This window comes from Falco punctatus (genome assembly GCF_963210335.1).
Source record: "Falco punctatus genome assembly, chromosome: 15".
In the NCBI taxonomy this organism is placed as follows: domain Eukaryota; kingdom Metazoa; phylum Chordata; class Aves; order Falconiformes; family Falconidae; genus Falco; species Falco punctatus.
In genome coordinates this window covers 23,024,953-23,042,551 of record NC_137595.1, presented here as the reverse complement: position 1 = coordinate 23,042,551, position 17,599 = coordinate 23,024,953, and the positions used below count along the sequence as shown (strand labels likewise).

Here is a 17,599-nt window from a genome sequence, read left to right as displayed (position 1 = left end):
AGCGCGGGCGGGCTGGGCTAGAGCGCCGCCCGCCATAGAGAGCGACCTGCCGGGTAGAGCGCCGCGCCCATAGAGACGATGTGTGATGCCGAGAGCACGGCGGTCACACGGACCGGGCCGGCCCCGCGCTCCGCGGGAGAGGAGCAAGGCAGGGCCCGCACCGGGCGGCGGCAGGAGGCGCCACAGACCGCGGCCCTGGTGGCTGTGAAGAGCTGGGAGGCCGCTACGTAGAGCGCCGAACACACCATAGAGACGGGGAGGGCGGCCAGAGCACTGCACGCCCTATGAAGACCTGGCTGTCCTAGGGCGCGGAGGTGGCGAAAAGCCTCTGCGCGCAGCGAGACTCTCCGGAGAGGCTCCGGGCGAGAAGCAGCGGGGGCGTGTGATGAGCTGCTTCGGTGCTTTAACCGTGGAGCGCCCCGGGGGGAACCATAGAGGGGCACGCCGCAGCCCAGAGCGTCGCGGGGAGGGGGAGTGTCGGAGCCGCGCATGCGCGCTGTGCCGGCGCCCGGCCCGGCGGCGGGGCCGCCGTGTTGCCGCTGGCAGCGGGGCCGGGCCGGGTCGGGCTTGGTGCTGGGCTTTGAGCTGGGACTGGGTCCGGTGCTGGGCTTGGCGCTGGGGCCAGCGCCGGCTCGGAGGCAGCGGTCCTGTCCCTGCATCCGTCCCTGGCCTGCTGCTTCTCCCGGCTTGGCTGCGGTCTGCGCCCGGGGAGGGACAAGGCGTGCCAGGGAGCGGGGCCGGGCCGAGCCTCGGGAGCTGCCCGTACCGCGCGGGGCGGGGCGGGGCAGACGCTACCTATTTGGGGTATAAAATGCCGGTTTTCATTTAAAGGCACCAGGGTGCAGGGCGGGAGGCTGAGGGGCGGCGCGGGCTGCCTGGTCCCGGCCGTGGTGGCTGCCGCCTCCCCCCGGCCCCTTCGCCCTCCCCCGCCTCTGGGGCCCGTTCCTGGCCCTGAAGGTGCCCTGGGGCATCCCCCGCCAGACCTGCTGGGCGCCCTGCCCTGAGCAAGGGCGGACACCCTGGGCTTCCTCGAAGCAGCAGCTCTAGCCCCCGGGTATTTAATTCTTTTCTCTAGCATGAAGCATCTTCAGTGCAGGATTGTGGTGCCGAGTCGCCTTTGGGCACGGATCCAGAGGGAGATAGATCCGAAAGCGCAGGTGGCATGGGGATGGCAGCGTGGGGTGAGGATACATGACGCATGGTGGCACTGGAGCTCTGAAGTTTGCTTACATGTGGATTGCTTTAACCCATCGGTCATATGCTTATAAGATGATGCTTTTGTAGAGGAATGGATTCCACCCCTGCTTGTCCCATCAGCAGTTGCCCATCTGTTGTCCATCTCCAGCATCTGTCGTGCTGGGGAGAAGCACCCCCTGGACCCTGTTCCTCCCTGCAGATGGTCCGTGGCCGCTGCCTGGCCTGAAGGGTGTCCCATGATGTCCCTGTCACCTGGGGACATGCTGTGCTGGCAGGCAACGGGGAGGGCAGAACATCCCCAAGCAGGCTAACCCTGCTGCCACTCAGCACATCGGATGCATCCTGAGTGGTGCTGAGCCCTGGCATCCTCGGAGATCGCTCTGGGCTGGTGGCCACATCCCTGGCAAGCAGCTGCCCTGTCTCATGTGCTGGAGATGGGGCAGGATGAGGTCTGGGTTGCTCCTCCATGGTACCTGCATAGACAGTTCGCCCCAGCGAAGCACTGTATGCTTCTCCCCAGTGTGGAGTCTGTGCTGTACTGCAATTTCCATGCCCAGTTTTCCAGAACGTGGGCCTTTAGAGTCCTTTCAGTTTCCCTACTGTCGCACTCCTGGGTGTGCTGGTCTGGCAAGAGGTGGAACAGCCACTTGCTGTGATTGCCTTCACAGCGAGGGGACGTGGTGGTGTGTCACCACAGCTTTCTGTTTTTCCGAGAGTGTTTTTCAGGAAAGGGGTGGGGGCGGCGCCTGGAACAGGCAGAGGAGCTGGCGGGGATCTGCTGCTTCCCAAAAACTTGGTACAGCTCCCAAGGGAGATAAACAAGTTAGTCACTCGGTGAGCTCACGGCAGAGGCATCTCAGCCTCCATGAGAATTTGGCGCGGGCCCTTCCCAGGCTGCCGGGGTGCAATCGTGCCCTGATGCCAGCTCCCCAGGGGAGGCAGCAGCTGCATGGCTGCAGGCAGTGGCTAGCCCCATGCTCCTCATGCTCACCCGGTGCCTCGCCCCGTGTCTTGGTCCTTCTCCCGCACACCATGGGCCTGGCAGGAAGCCCCAGCCCCAGCCCCTCTCCCACCATGCCCTGGTGCTCAGCACCTCTGACACAGCGCCTGGGTGTCTGCAAGATCCAGGTGTATTCCTGTCGTGAGCGGTGGATGTGAGCAGACACGAATAAACAGTGAATCAGCTGAAAAGCTGCTAAGGGTCTGGGGGGCTCTGGGGAGGAAAAATCCCCCTCCTGTGGTGTCTCCGCTGGCTGCGTTTAGGACGAGCAGTGCAGCAGCATCAGGATGTCCCATGGTTTGTGTCTCACGTAGATGAGCTCACCAGGGTGTGCAGTCCCTCTTGTGCCCTGCAGAGCTGAGCTTGGACCTGCCGCGTCTTGTGGGGCAGGGGCTGGCAGTGCCACAACCCCAGTCCCCCTTGGAGGTGCGCTGGCTGGCTACCCTCTCCCCCAGATGCCCAGCGCTTTGGACATGCACCTGCTGCTTGGCCCTGGCACGTAGTATGTTGTGTGCTGGGAAAGAAAGCGCCTGGGAGCTTTCTGGGGATTTCCCAGGGAGAGCTGGGACCTGGGAATTTTCTGCCCCCCCTCCTCTTCTCCCCTCCTTCCTCCAGCAGCGGCTCTCACTCGCATGCTAGACCTGGGGTCAAGAAACGGTTTTAAAAAAAGCAACAGCCCACACAATGCTCTTCCCTTCCCTAATGGGTGCTGGTGACGAGATACCGCATCCGGCCCGGGGGATACAGAATTAGCCCTCTGCCTGGGAAAGGCCCTGCCAGTCCCTGCAGCAGCTCCAATGCCGTGGGGCTCCGAGGTCAGCAGCGCATCACCACGCACAGAGGAAAGTGACTCTGCATCCTACAGATGCATCCTCCGTTTGGCTCGCTCATTCCCCTCTGACGGGCCGTGCAAGAAATCTGTCACCCTTCCCTGCTCACAGGATTTCTTAGGGGTTGTGTTGCCGGTGCTGATGTCAGGTGGTGCTTTCTGTGACGTGCAGGGCACACGCAGGTTTCTCTTTACACGTGGCTTCCACGCTGGCAAAAATTGGGGGACATTTCCGCATGTCAAGACAGGAAATTCACGTTTTACAGGAAACATGGCAATTTCCACAAGAGCAACCAGAACAATAGGCGCCTGAGCGGACAGGGGATGTTCCTGGAAATGAGTGTGGGACACTCACAGGACAAAAATTCTGAAAGATGTCAGTTTGGGTGTAGGAACTATGTTATTCTGATGCACATCCAGCCCAACTCAACCCAAACAGCACAACTCGATACAATCCAACCTGAATGATGCAGCCCAGCCCACCGCAACCCAATGTGAGTGGCCCAAAACAACCCAACCCAACGCCAGTGATCCAACATAACACAACCCAACGAGAGTGACACAACCCAACCAACATGAACGAACCAACCTGGCCCATCTCAACCCAACAAACCCCATCATGGATAACACAGCATAGTAAAGATGGGAGGAAAATCCGGAGGACCTTTGGGAGGTCAGGGTTAGGAGGGTCCAGGGACTGGAGCTCCAGTTGCTGGTTGGTCTTAACTGACCCATGCTGCAAGGTTGTTGTAATGAAATGAAAAGGGCAAAACAACCTCTGCCCACCAGAACTTCCCCTCTCAATAGGCTATGAACTGGTGAAATGTGGCTGTGTTAGGGACCTGAGAGTCCAGGGGGATTTTCTGGTGTGTCTTAAGGGGCTGAGCCCCTCTGTTCCTCCTCACTCTGTCCTTTCATGACACTTCTTAGGACTAAAGTTGCCTCTAAACTTCTGTCTCTTAGAGTGATACTGGTCAGTGATTTCAAGAGGGTTGAGGGAGTAGAGGCTAGCAGGAGAAGCTGGCGTGCACAATGGTGATAAGAATGCGAGGTAAAACCTGAGGCAAAGCCCCCAGTGTGGCTGCGATCCTGACACCTGCACAGCGCTTGATCCAAGGGCTATCGGAGCCGAGGGACACGCGCCGGGTCCCTCTGGGTGCAGTGGTGAGCTGCCCATGGGGCCACCTGTGCTGTCACTGGCTTTGCTGCTCTGGCATTACTTCTCCCCGAGGCCAAGCTCCCACTCCCAAAAATGCATCACATCCCCACAGAAACAAAAATGCTTATTTATTTGACTTGTTTCAGTTTTGCTTTTTTAAAATGAATTTAATTCCACCACCCCCACCCCCCTTTTTTTTTTTTTTTTTGGTTGTTCGAAGGAAGGAAGGAAGCCCAAACTCGGATGTTTGTTTGTTCTGTCCTGGCCCATGTTCCCTTGGTTGCACTCCAGTGGCTGATAAACTGGCAGGGAACTGGAGCGTGGAGCACGGCGGAGCCTGGGAAAGGCCAGGACCCTGCTTCCCCCAGCCTTACGTCACGGTTTCTCTCCGATGAGCTTGGCCTGGGGGCTGCGTGCTGCCAGCTGCCTCCGCTCCCCCTTGGACCGGCAGCACCTTTGTCACCAGCTCACGGGACCGTTCTCAGTGGGATGTCTGCAAGGAGAGCATCTCCTTCCAATCTGGGGTTCCTCCACCCCACCCTGGTGTCACCTTCTGAGCTCCAGAGCCATGGTGCGGCCGGACCCATGGTTTGCCCCTGCCTGTAGGACCATGGAGGGGGAGAACCCAGAAGGGATCTGGGCTCGGGTGTGAGCTGTGCTCTTCTCACAGACCTTCACCCTCTTCACAGGTTGCACTCAACTGCGGGCATCCTCTGATGTCTGAGGCCAGTACAGACCCCAGACAGGAGGAGGCAGTGCTCGCAGGTCTGAGGAATCAGGAGCTCATCCCACAGCTCCTGACATGAGCCGTTAGGTTGGCAAGTCTCCTTCCTGCAAGCTGGAGTATGTGCTTGACGTGTCCTGTAAAAGACAAACATTTATGGGATATTGAATATGTGCCGTGGGGGAGCTGGAGGCTTTGTGGTCCTCTCGCTCCCAGCTCCCTGTTGAGGACAGGGAGGCAGTTCAAGGGAAAGGGGAACACACAACGGGGGCTTGTTCAGCTCAGGAAACCTCTGAAGCTCTCCTGGGAACAGTGTCTGCCCAGGGATGCTGGGGTGTCTCTGGGGATGTGAGACCCTTCCTCATCCCCTGGGATCCTGGGGTCAGAGGCACGTGTGGGTGGGCTCAGGAAACGAGTCCGTGGGACCCTTGCAGGGTACGTGAAGATGCTGGAGGTACTGGAGGCAGAGGCATGGTAGGAAGTGGTGGAGCAGGAAGGCGACAGAGGGTTCTCTCTCTGTTAGAAGTGGAGCATTTGCTCTCAATGTTTTTTTCTTTGCGGCAATGGAGGGGCCCTGAAGACACCCTTTGGGTGTCCCCTCCTTCGGGGAGGACAGCAGGAAATATGGGCATGACCCTCCAGCACCCAGCTCCTGCTGGTGGCTCCAAACCTCCTGCCTTGGGCCCCACACCCCAGCAGCTCTTTTACCTCTCGCTTGTCTGCCATGGAGCTGTTTTTCCCAGGGCTCTTGAGTAAATTTCTTCTTCTCAGTGTCTTGGGAAAGTGAGAGGGAATCACTGAAATGATGTAGAGCACCACCACGGGCATCTGGATCCCGTGAGGAGAGGGCAAATGGCCGAGGAGGAAGGTCCTTCTCTGCCCATCCTTTGGCACGATGTCACCTGCCCCTTCCCTGGTCCCAGCAGCCACCTGGCAGGTTCCCCAGCTCCGGCTCCCTTCTCCCAACTGGGTGCGTGTGGCCAAGGGCCGCCCTGAGCTGCGCAGCCTCTGCCTGCGGGGGAGGGTGGTGGGCACTGGGGGCTTTCTTGGGGGGTGAGTGGGGATGCTCTGGGGGGTCCCCGGGCTCTGTGCAAGGCCAGGTCACCCCCAGCACCATGCTGCACAGCAGCCACTGCGCTGGCTTGCTGCCTGCTGGCCAGGGCACTCGTTCCAGAAGATAATATATAGCTTTGATGCTGCTAATTGGAGCTCTTTCCCTACACTTCCTCCTTTCAATCTTCCTCCGCCCTCAGCTCTGCAGGGTCAATAAGTGATTTGCATTAAAGCAGAGTCCCTGCCGGTTCCCGTGTGTCTATGGCAGCCGGGTCTCTGCCAGGGGGCTGGGAGAAGGGGGCTGCATCAGCAGGGTGAATCCTGCAGACCCTCTGGGGATGGGAGACAAACCCTTGCAGGTCTCTGCCCAAACCTTCTGCCATGCAGCTCTGCTGCCTTTCCCCGAGCCTCTGGGGTCCCCCTGCTCTTCCTCTGTCCCCCTGCCTCGCCTCAGCCCCTGCCTCCCCTCCGTCTGACCCCCCCGCCCGGTCTGGCCATCAGCAGACAGCCACTATTGATTTTCCTGGTTCAGCATAACCCAGCCACGAGGGGAGCGTGCGCTGGGGCTGGGCAGCGGTGACATGTGCGACGGCAGTGCTGGTGCATCCGTGAGCCAGGCACGAGGGTGATGGAGGAGCCGTCTGGGGAGAGCTGTCACAGTCCCCCAGGGCCCCACCAGTGCTACATCTTGGTTTGCTGGGAGACCTGGGTGGCTCTACCTCCCCTGTGCCCTGAGCAGCCCTGGTTTATGAGACCCAGTGGTGGGGACATGCAGCTCCTCCACGGGACCCGTCTGGAAACCTTCAGTGGGGAAGCAGGAAACTCTCAGCCTTCCCTCTTCAGGGATGAATGATCCTTTTCTCTCTCCAAACAGACCCAGGTGGATCCAGATGTGCTTTCCACAGGGAGCCCATGATTTTCTCAGGCCTGTTCCCAGCTGAAATCCCGCATATCCCCCAGGCTGCCTGGGGACACTAGCAGTGGGGGAGAAGCTATGGCCAACATTGAGGCTGGATCACTGCCCTCCTTCTAGCCTGCTCTGTGATAACCCCCGGCAAAGGTGCTTTGGATCATGGTATCTTGGAAAGCAGTGGCCAACCTCCTCCTTTGGCTGTGCCCTGGGGGTCTGCCACATCTCCCATAGCATGGGAGAAGAAAGGATGCTTCCCAAATAACTGCAGGCAAAGAATAAGCCATTGCACCTATCAGAAGTGGTAAACTGAGTCAAGGAACCATGAACTGACTTAATTTCCTGATTTCCATTAATATGTGCTTGGTGGTGTCCTCCAGAAAGGGAGGAGCTGCCAACTGTGGGAAAAGACAAGTCCTTCCTTTGACTTTGTTACCTGTGTATTTGGAGCAGCAGGTCCTCTCCCAGGCTGCTCTCACACCCTTCCCTCATGGAAAATAAAATATTCAGCCTCACATTGCCCTGCCTGGGAAAAGGGGGTGTCCATAGAGGGACAGACACCCAGGTGCTGGTGCAGGGATGAGGCAGCATCTGCACCTGCCCATGCCTCCCCCTGGAGACAGGGGAAAGGTGAGCCTTTATGAGGCTCTATACAACCAGAATTTCCTCTCCTGTCCTGCGGGTGGATGCTCTTCCTGCCCCAGAGCAGGTACCCGAGGAGGAAGGAGATTGACCTCCCCTGGGGATGAGTGGAAGAAGGTGGGATGAGTCAGGTGGGAGCCTTGCAGAGACTGTGCCCATTAAACCCAGGACCTCATCCCAGCTGAGGTTCAGAGCCCCACTAGGACCCATGTTGCATGTCCCCAGGTCTGTTCTGTGGCTCTTGTATGTGCTCCCCAGCATCACCCCTGTGCCTGATTGCCTGCACCAGGGGCTCAGGCCATGGCTTCTCTCCCACCCTGCTGGGACCCGGCAGCAGCATGGCCATCGGGAGGTGGACGGAGTCCCGTAGTGGGGCTCCCCAGCTCAAAATTGCCCAACAAAACACCGTGGTCTCTCCTTGCAAGGTGGCCAGCCCTGCTGATGCAGTCTCCGAGCAAGGCATGTCCTGTTGCCACCCACCTTCAAGAGAGGGGTGGTGCGTGCAGGTCCCCCTTTTTGCCAGTTGCTGTATTTGGGAGCAGTTGAAGGCAGCATGACGGGGGAGGGCTGCCTGCCAGCTCCCTCAGGGCATCCCTGGGTTCACCCCCTCTGCTCACCCCCACACCCCAGCCCCAGGGGTACCCTCCTCCCCGGGGTCACTGCTTTGGCTGCTGCACAGCCCCCTTTCCCCACTCGCCTCGACTTTCTCACTGCCTGCAGCCGAACCTGGCCCTGCCCCAGCTTTTCCGTGGCCCCTCAGGTCCAGCTCTGCTTGGAGTGGAGGAATGCAGCTCTCCAGCCTAGGGTCTCTTTTCCCTATTAAGTGGCCCTGGGGGGGTCTTGGTGTCAGGGCTCTTGGCACAGAGGCAGACAGTGTGGTTGTCCCTACCCAGGGCTTGCCCTGTGCTCAGCCCACCCTGGCAGGGCAGCATGGACCAGCAGCATCCCCAGGGAGCACCCCTGGACTGCCAAAATATGCCTGGCTGCTCTGGGAAGCTCTGGAAGTAGCTTTGGGGAGAGTCCAGCCCCATATAGGAAGCTTCAACCTCCTCCTCACCTTTCCCAGCCCATTAAGGGGCTTCAAGCATCTCCGCTGCTCTCTGTCACCAGCTCTGCAGGTGTGGAGTGGGGGGCGTGGGCTGGAGTTCACCCGTCATCGGTGGCAATGTGCCAGAAGACCCCTCCCTGTGGTGGGCTTAGCCTCCCATTCCTCCCGCTTGTGGGTCCCACCTCACCAAGTGCCAGTGGCTGGGATCTGCAGCCAGACAAGCTCCAGCCACTGCCGAAAGGTGGGGTTTGGGGGGCTGCAGGCAGCAGGGGGACACTGGTGCCACCGCTTACCACCACCCTCCAATGGAGCCCTGAAGCCTATCTTAGAAGATGCTTTTTCTGGGAACTACAGCGAGGGACAGATGAGCTGGGTTTGTGAGACCCTGGAGCAGAGCATCGGCTCCCCACGGGTCTGACCACCACCCTGCCCATGTCGCTGCCCTAGCCAGGCTTGGTTTGGGAGGCAGTGGGGGAGCTCTGCCATGCTGGAGGTGGGAGCACTGTCCTTCTGGCCTGACCTGGAGACCCTCAACCTCCATGGCATTGCCTGTGCCTCAGGGGCTTGCTTATGGGCTTGGGGCATCTTCTGCTGTGCCATGTGCAATGGGTGGATGTGCCCAGGGGATTTTCGGGGCTTATACCAGAGCAATGCCCTGGGGAGGTGAGATATGGGCTGTGTTGAGGGGCAGTGAGGGATGGGGTGTCAGGGGGTCACAGCCCTGTGGCAGACCCTCCCTGTCTCAGCAAAGGAAGGCGAGGAGGTGAGAGAAGGTCAGAAAAGTTTTTGCCTGACCCAAAAGCGCTTAGGCAGGTGGGTCCAAGCCTCCAGATAACCACTGTTATTTAATTTATTTTTTCTAAATAAAAAAAAGGAAGGAAGTTAATAAATAATGTAAAGTGGAGAATGCATTAATGAAAGAGAGAGCGAGGGAGAGAGAGGGAAAGAGAGGAAGGGACAGGGCAGAGTGAGAGCGCAGGGGAGGAGGGGGAGAGATATTCCTGCCTGTATCGATTGGATATGATTACATTAGACCTATCAAATATTCATACTACATTCCACAAGAGGTCATTGTGTGTGTTTTTCCAATTTAGCTCTGCCTTGGCACAGGGAGCAGGCTCCGAGTGGGAAAAGGGCTGTGCAAACGGCTCCAGCTCCGTGGCCCCAGGGCTGCCTGCTCCCTGTCACCACAGGGATGTCACCAGCTGGATACCCTGGGGTGGTGACACTGTCCCCGAGTGGGATGTAGGGGCTGGGGGTCAGTGGGGAGGGGGATGCTCAAGTGGGGTGTGGAGAGGATGCCGAGCTGGCTGCTGGCTCTGCAGGTCCTTTGCAGAGCCCCTGCGGGCTCTAGATCGTGGGTGGAAAGAGCAACTGCTGCCGAAATAGAGCTGCGAGGACACGCGTGTCCCAGCTGCAGCACCTCTCTCCTCCCTAGCAAGCATTTCTGCGCCCTTCCCAGGCAAACTCGGAGGCTGGTGGTCATTATTTACTGGCTGCTATAGGCTGTTCCTTACACAGGAGAGCCTTAATGGGGGATTTTAACTGGGATGTCCCTTTTCCAGCTGGGAAGGAGTCAGCCCAGGGCATGAAGACAGGCAGGAGGTGGGTGAGATGCCACACGGAGGGCAGGCAGCAATGTGTGGCAGGTCTCCCACCGCAGTGCCCATCCACCAAGGCACGCTGGCTCCTCTCCCCGTGCCTCCATCCCCATGAGCCCCCCTTGCAAAACCCACCCGCATGGTCCTTTGCCCTGGGGAGGCAACTGGGGGACTGCTGCCTAATTTTACTTCCATGGGAGGCACTTCCCTTGCCCGTGCCTCAGTTTCCCCGTACCGCGATGCTGCCAGTGGGGGGATGCAGCCCTATACTTCCACCTTCTGGCAGCATCACCGGGGCACAGCTGCTGTCCCTGCAGCCCCCGGCTGCTCTGCCGAGGTCCCACTGCCCTCCGCCCCGCTGCGGCCCCGGGCGGCATGAGCCAGCGCTCCGTTCTCTCCTTACATTAATAAAAATTTTACAGCACGGTGGCAGGAAATGCATTTTCAGTTCATCTGCTGCAGCTATTAGATTACCAGGAAATGGCTGGCTGGCCGGCGGCCAGGGCCTCCAAAGGGCCGGTGCACACCCGGCGTGGGGCGGAGGGAGAAGGCGAGCGGAGCCCACCGTGCTGGTGGGCGCTGGGCTGAGCTGATGAGACTGCTCCCAGTCCCCCTGGCTGTCCCCGAGGTGTGCCAGGCCGGCCCTCACCGGCCCTGCCCGCGCACCTGGGTGTGCGAGGCTGCCTGGGGATGTGGGTGCGAGGGATGCTCCGAGCTGGCAGGGACCGATGGGTGGCTGGGGGGAGCCGAGAAGGCAGCTGAGGGTGACCCTTGGCTCCATCCGAGGAGCAGCAGAGCGCGGACTGGCTGCAGCCTCTGCTGAGGTTTGGCTGTGCCGGGCCGGGAGCCGTGGAAGTTTTGGGGCTGGAAGAGGGAGGGTGCATGCACTGAGCAGGGAAGGTCTCTGCAGGGGTTGGTTATTCCGAGCCATGGGATTTGGGGCTGCCAGGCTGGACTAAAGAGGAGCTCAGGAAGGAGTTTAATTTGTGTTGTCTTTAAAAAAGCCCAGAGGAGGGGGTAGGTGCTGGCTATAAATACCTCTGAGGTGGCAGTGCTAATGAAGGGAGGGAATTGCTACAGCCCCTCGGAGAGGAGGGCCAGCCGTAGCAGGAGAGGGAGAGCCCCCCCGGGGAGGGACGCAGTTTTTAGGCTGGCGGTGTTTTCAGGAGAGCCCTCTTAGAGGTGACTGCAGCTGAGTGCTGGAGCCAGCCTCTACAGGTGGGACAGCTTCGTGCTGTGACCCCGCGAGTCCAGCCCGGCCGTGTGCCCTGGGTTCCCCACGCCTGAGCGTGGGGCACCAAAGCAAAGCATCTTCCTTTGGTGGGGGTCAGGCCCTGGGGCTGCGGCTGGGCTGGCTCCACCCGCGCTCCAGCTGTGCTTTTGCACCTTCCTGGGGTGCAGCGTGTGCAGCCCCTGCTTTTGGGGCACTCCGAGGGAGCGGGGCTGAGATCTGGAGGGGTGCCGGAGGCTCCCTGCCTGCACCTGGCAGCAGCCCAGGGGTCTCAAGGCCTCACTGCCTTCTTGGCCACCCAGAGCCCCCGGCTCCATGTGCAGGATGCTGCTTTGGGGTAGGAGGCGACCCCAGCCCTCCGCTCCCCAAGCCCCACTGCGGTGATGCCTCCACTCCAGTCCCTGCAAGCTGGGACTAGGTAGGAGAGGACTCCGGGGCAGTGGGAAATGAGGGATGGCAAAAAGGGAAAGCAAGGGATGATGGAAGTAAGAGGGGCAAGCAAGGGAGCAAAGTGTGGGGAGAAAGCAAGGTCTGAGCCTTGCTGAGGTTTATTAAAGTTTAACAGAAAAGAAACCCTGGTTTGCGTGGAGGGGACCAGCTATTTTTAGCCGTGGGTAGGATGTCAGCTCTGAAAATAGCCTGCTACCAGATCCTAATGAAATCCTCTCTCTTTGGCTCTCACCCGGAGCAAGTTTGGAGGGGGAGGATCGCTGTCACACCCGCAGCCGAGGAGCTCCTGACATTCACAATGACTCGCCTTATTTTTTTTATTATTTTTTTTTCCTTCTCCCTCCGGTTTCTCCTATTCTTTGCCGGCTCTGCCTTACACCAAGCAGAGGAGTCACCAGCCAAAAAAGTGAATGCGGGGGTGGTGCTGCTTAGCTACGGCCAAATCCCAGGCAACATGTGACCAGATTGGCAATTTAATACTGAGCCTTTCTCCCCTGCACACGCGCACGCTCAAGTTAAAGTGACATTGAAACGGGAACTCAAAGTGCTGAAGGCAAAGAAATTGGGGGGAGCTGCCTCCCACCCCCCCTGCCCACCACCTCCATCCCCGGGGAAGGAATTTTGCTCAGTGGGGCATGAGAGGGCTTGGTCTGGGTTGGGAAGCGTGGTACCCAGGCGAGGGAGGATGCTCGGGTCAGGTACCTGGGCTTGGAGGGGAGCAGGAGGTGGAAGATCTGCTGCTGGGTGCATGGACCAGCTGGTTGGTGGAGACCTGAGTGCACTCGGGCATCTGCAGGAGGGATGCCTGATAGACATGGTGGAGCTCAGTCTGGGACCTCTGGAAAGCCTGAAGACCTGAAACGGTGGGTGGTGACTGCTCCTAGGAAAAATCAGGGTGGTGGAGAAGCAAGCACAGGGAGCATGGGGCATAGAAGCCAGGGAGAGAGTTGGCCCAGAGGGCTTGGGGACAGAAGAGACAGTCATGGGAGCCTCACATCCCCATCAAGCCAGGGCTTGAAGGTGCCATACAGACAGAGGTCGGATGAAGAGCATATGTCCGGCAGACACTGGGTCAAGCCTGGCAAGAGGGACCGGTGCTCCACAGGCTCTCTGGGGACAGTTAGGGTCTGGAGAGTGCAAACCCTTTGGTACCTGATTCCCTGGTGGGTGTAGCAACGGGTTTTGGCTAGGGAAATAGACATCACCTTCCCACACGGCACCCCACACAGACCTCAGGCTTTGGCTCACCAAAGGCAGCCTGTTCCTAATAGGAACAAGACTCCTTCAGCTCTGCACCCTTCGCCTGCCAAAGGAGGAACCCCTTGCAGCCAGCTGGCTGATACGGTGCGAGGGGTCCAGCTCCAGAGCTGGCTGCCTGTACCGCAGGCGGAACAGGTGCTCAGGCACCTGCCAGTCCTTCCAGGGAGCTGGAAGGTGGAGTTAACAATTTTCCAGCAAGGATATGCTTATATTGATACCCCCCCCCCCCCCAATATCTCTATAACCAGTGCCCTGTCCGGCTTTACCCGCCCTGCGCAGGTTCCCAAGGACCTCAGGGTTGGGCTCTCTGTGTACAACATTAGAAGCCACACTTGCTGCTTGAGTCATGTCTTTGCTCTGGTTTCTCTGCTGCGGGGGGCGATAAGGATTTGGGCAGGGACCTCGTGGGGACAAACATATTTTCTGTACAAAAAGAGCTGCCGTGGAGGCACAGGGAGCCCACTGATGCACCGGGACACCCTGAGCTACGCACAGTGGGACACGGACAAAAAACCCCAATACACCTCCTTTTGCATTCACCCTCCGGCTGGGTTCACATGCCGGGGTACCAGCTCAGCCCCTGCGCTGGATGCTCTCCCCTGAGACAGTACCTCCTGCCTCACCGCCGTCAGCGTGGGGATGGAGCCATCTGCATCAGTGAGTCAGCAGGACCCACTTAACACTTCTCCAGCAGGATCTACTCCTCCTGACAGAATGGGCAGCTTCTGGCAAGCTCCGTCAGCGTGTTACAATCTCAGCTCATTAAAGGGACGCATCCTGAGATCTTTATTGATGTTTTATGCTGCCTGGCTCCATCTTCAGAGAGAAACTCACATTGCAGTCAATGACTACACCTCTGTGGTGCTGCAGGCTGAGTAAGGAGCTCAGGATCTGGCTCGCATGGCAGGTCGGGCTCAGCTCTCATTGCTACAAATCTGCACCCCTGCAAACGGTGGGGTTTTACACCAAAGCATGTACACCAAGAGATGTCTCGGGGCCAGGATCCCTGTAGGGTGTTTCTTTTCCAGGGACTAGGGAAGATTCAAAAAGGAAATACAAGGAAGGGATTGCTTTTTTTTTTCCTTGCTTGCTTATCCGTCTTTGCTGGGCAAAGGAACGGTGTGACATGGAAGGAAAATTATGTTTTCTTTCCCCCAGTGCTGCCGTCTGTTCAGCTTGAGCCCAGTGGGGTGGATGTACCTGGCCTCCTCCTTACCAGAGCGTGTGTTGAGAGCCACATGTCTCTCCACCTTCAGAGAATCTCGATCTTTTAATAAGTTCCCCGGCACTTGCTGTTGTTTCTAAAAAGCTAGTGGCACTGTCTGGCTTCAAGTGGCTTTTACATAATACAGACTGTCAGGCTAGATGAACATCACGGTCCCTTCTGGCCCTAAAATCTGTGAATCTAAAAATTAGAGGGCACCAGCACCTCATTGTTTCTGGCTGATTTAATTAGGGGAATTGCATGTTCTCTTTATCCTCTCCTCCCCCCCCCCCCCCCCCATCATCTTTAACTGATGACCCTCCCCCTGTGCCCAAGCTTGGCAAATAGCATCAGAAGAGATCAGACATCTTCAGCCTTGCTCTGGGATATTCTCCTCTCCGCTTCCCGCTTCTGGACTGATTCACAGCGCTTAATTGTTCGGCTGCTGTCTGCACCAGCAAGACCAGAGGTGGTCAGGCTTGGAGGCGGCTGGACAGTGTGCCTGGAAAACAGTGCTGAGCTCTCCTGGTTGTTTTAAAATTGCAGCTAAGTTCTCCAGGCTCCAGATTTAGCTCTTTTGGTCTTGTGAACATGTATGTGTATCTAGCAAAACACTTTTTGAGGAGGGGAAAGGAGGCGACTAACTCCCCACCTTTTTTGTGGTGTTTGGGATATGCAGGTGGAGTGGAAAGAGCAAAGCAGGGAGGAATTGCTGGCAGCCTGCTGGGATTGCCAGGGATGAGGGTTCCTCCAAGGCAGAGATCTGCAACAGGTGCTGAGGACTTGTCAAGGGGGCTCAGCTGGAGTTGGGAACATGAGGACGAGCTGTTGCCATCTCAGTGACCGTATCTGGGTGCTATCAGAGGTCCCCAGGCAGGAGATGTGCTGACAGTCCCTACAGTAAGGGCAGAGGATGGGGCTTCTGGCAGCTGCTTCTCTTCTGGTCCCTTTGGACAGGACCCCAAGGACATTTGAGGGGTTAAAAGGTGGCAGATTCAGACTGGAAGGAGGAATGAAACCAGTTCAAAAGGCCAGTTAAGAGGAGCTGGGATGAGTTGCAGGTAGTGGCTGAGACTGGGCAGAGGCAGCGGTGGGTGGCTGCAGGAGGGCTGTTAAATCCTTAGTCCAGGGGCAGCCACTCACTCCTGCAGACCTTGCGTGGGGAGAGTTCACCAGGAATCTAACAGAGTCTCACACCTTCCCCTGACATGGCTGACATCATGGCTGTGCACTGTCAGGGGACCACATCCCTCTTCCAACAGCCAAAAACCCTCTGAAAACCCACCGGCGGCTCTATCTCAGACCCTTCCTTTGGGAGCAGCTCTGAACTTTTCTGCTTTGCAAATGCATTCAGGTTCCCAGCCCTCCTCTTCAGAGATGCTGCGGTCAATAACTCACCAGGAGGCTGCTATTCTCCCTCCGCTTCCCACCCTCCCACTTGTCTCGGTATCTCTGCATTCATGCCTTTTTGGCCCTCCCTCGGCAGCGGGTGAAGAATAAAGCAGCGCTGGCTGAGCACGATGCAGGCTGTGCTAGGGATGCTGTGAGGCAGCGGAGGGAAGCCTGAATCACCAGCACCTCAAGGTGGGAGTGATAAAATGGGGCTGGGAGAAAGGGAGGACATCACACGTGCTTTTAGGAGTCAGGTGCTCACAGCCAGCTGGCAGTCACTGGGAATTGGGCAACTCGGTTCCTTTCTGCGCCTTTAAAGACAGAGCTGAGAGCGATGGGGAGGAGGGGCTCGTGGGAGCACAGGGAGATGCAGCGTTAAGGCTCTGAGCTGTAGCCAAGGCTGAGGGATGCTATCAGGGACTTGTTCCTCTTGGAGAAAGTCCTCCTGGAGGAGCATCTCTGGTGGGATCCTATGGAGATGGAGAAGCGCTCAGCCTAGAAGTGCCTAAAAGTGAGCCTGGAAAGGCTCATCTGGGTACCATGCTGGGAGAGCAGAGTCCCTGGCCTCTGCTGGGGAGGACTCCAGTGCTTCTGCTGGCATCAGCTGGGAGCGAGCCATGGAGGTCAGTGGGATCACCCTGGTTTACACCCATCTGTTAGAGCAACAAGTGGCAGAGCTGGTTTTGTCACCTGTATTCAGGCTCCCCCTCTTTCCTCCCCGCTGCAGCCTGCTCTCACGCACACAGACGCTGCATTACCCACCGGCAGCAAACACCAGCAACGCGCAGCCGGGCCTTGGGCAGCTACCCGCCCCGCGGGAGCGCGTTCCCATGCTGCCAGGGGCTTGGCTGGCATGGTTGAGGGCTTGATGACTTCAGCTTCACTGCTTGGAGACAGGTTCTTAGCCCTCCCCGAGCTGTTAATGTGGCTTTGCTTATTCGGCGAATGCTATCAGAAAGGATGGGTGCCCAACCTGGAAGTGTTGAGAGGAATAAAGTGAGGGTGGGAGCTCTGGTGGGGTCCACAGGCGATGTCCAGCGTCACCAAGGAGAGGCCTTGTGTCTCTGGGATTGTCAAATCATCCGATTTATTTACATAGATGGGACCGAGGGGTATCACAAGGATCCTTGGTGCTCCTGAGCAGTGGTTGTTGCCTTAGGGAAAGCGGCACAAGGAGTGCCCCGGGGAAATGTCTGGGACAGAACATCCAGGTCCTGTTTGGACGTCGAGTCCGAGGCTTTTGTTTCTGGGAAAATGGGACGTCTGTGGATCTCAGTGCAGAAAAGCCCCTTTCCAGCCTCTCTGCCCCAAGCTTCTATTACAGGAGCTAATTCAGGTGTTAGTTTAGACTTTTTGGCCGTACCAGGGGCAGACGGCGCCTGGGCTGTCAGTGATGCCTCCGGAGATGCCCAGGGAGAGGCGAGCTGGACAGGCGCAGGAGGGCGGGAGGGTGACTGGTGGCTGTGCCCATTTCATAGCGATTTGCAGACCAAGGTGACAGAGCCCGACAGTCGCCACCGGCCCTTTGCAGCCGAAGCCGCCGCGCTCCCCGCACCACCTGCCCCAGCGCCGGCCGGGCGCGGCGGCACCGCGATGCCCTGGCGGCCGGGGTCCCCGCGGTCCCGGGGGGGGGCGGCGGGCTGTCCCGGTGGGCGCAGGGCGGGAAGCGGAGCCCGAGGCAGACGGAAACGTTTAAATAGTGCCTGCTGCATCCCGCAGCCCCGGCGCTGCTCGCGGCTCCGTTGCAGTCATTATCTGGGGAGCGGATGCCCAGGGCTCTATGGGGACTGCTAATGGGCCGATTCAATTTCAGCTGGATGACGCCACTTAGGTAAGCGTTAAGAGCTCCAGCTCCGGGAAGGCGAGCGGCAGAGAGAGGGAGAGAGAGATGCTAACGGG

At 58.5% G+C, this 17,599-nt stretch overlaps 1 protein-coding gene across 3 annotated transcripts in view; it reads left to right on the top strand.

The window, feature by feature from the left end:
- Positions 1-249: 249 nt before the first annotated feature.
- Positions 250-17,599, top strand: part of SPRY3 (sprouty RTK signaling antagonist 3) — a 28,226-nt gene continuing 10,876 nt past the window's right edge. For 2 of the 3 annotated variants that reach the window (XM_080365369.1, XM_080365368.1), the window contains exon 1: positions 250-17,531. The gene's annotated coding sequence lies outside the window, so the exon portion shown is untranslated. The remainder of the gene's footprint in view (positions 17,532-17,599) is intronic. The other variant, XM_080365370.1, reaches the window with a different exon arrangement.